The sequence below is a fragment of the Pteropus vampyrus genome, unplaced genomic scaffold (genome assembly GCF_000151845.1).
Source record: "Pteropus vampyrus isolate Shadow unplaced genomic scaffold, Pvam_2.0 Scaffold152, whole genome shotgun sequence".
In the NCBI taxonomy this organism is placed as follows: domain Eukaryota; kingdom Metazoa; phylum Chordata; class Mammalia; order Chiroptera; family Pteropodidae; genus Pteropus; species Pteropus vampyrus.
In genome coordinates this window covers 1,869,834-1,870,744 of record NW_011888933.1, presented here as the reverse complement: position 1 = coordinate 1,870,744, position 911 = coordinate 1,869,834, and positions in this window count along the sequence as shown.

The following is a 911-nucleotide window of genomic DNA, read 5'->3' as shown; positions in this document are numbered from 1 at the left end:
GCAAAGAAAATCAACTGTTGAGAAAGAGTAAAGACATTAAGCCAGTTGCACCACAGTTTAGTCTGATAAAGAATAGTCGAGATCTTCTCTTTAATATTAAAAACTATACAGGTTTTTGGTCTTGGACTCTAATATAATAGATTGAATCTACTCATAATGAATTATGTTATTGAGATTCATCACTTAAACATGCTACTTGAAATCATAAAAATGATGTTTACTGAAATTATTAACATCAAAAATATGTTGAGGATTTTTGTTGGTACGACTATTTGGAAGAAATTTTGTTGCACTTGGTTTAGCTGAAATTGCACCCATCCTTTGAATTCAGCAATTCCTCTTCTAGATAAAAACACTAGGTACAAACTTCTACCATGTGCAGGAGGAGACATGAACTAGACTATTCATTTCAATGTTGTTTATAAGAGAAAAACAGTAACAGCCTAAATATCCATCAACAGGAAAATAGATAAATAATCTATAATATATTTTTAAATAAATGAACTAAGTAAGCCTACATGTATCAATATGGATAAATCCCCAAAACCTCAGGTTAAGAAGAAAAGTTGAACAATTATATTACAGTATGATACCATTTATATCATGTTTTAAAACATACTAATGACATATATTACCTATCAATTATATATATGCGATGATATTATTACAGTAGTCAAGGTAATAACAAATGTCAATTGAGCATAGTGATGTCTCTATTAGGATAGAACAGGCTATGGTGTGGCAAAAATCGCATCCCCAAAACTCAGTGGCTTATAACAAAAAGACATATTTCTTGCTCACCTAGAGTTTGATGTGAGAAATGTGGCTCCCTAGTACCTTGATGCTTGGAACATGGGCCTCCAAGAGGTACAGCCAAAAAGGAGGGAAAAGGTGTACTCTTTCTCTTAACG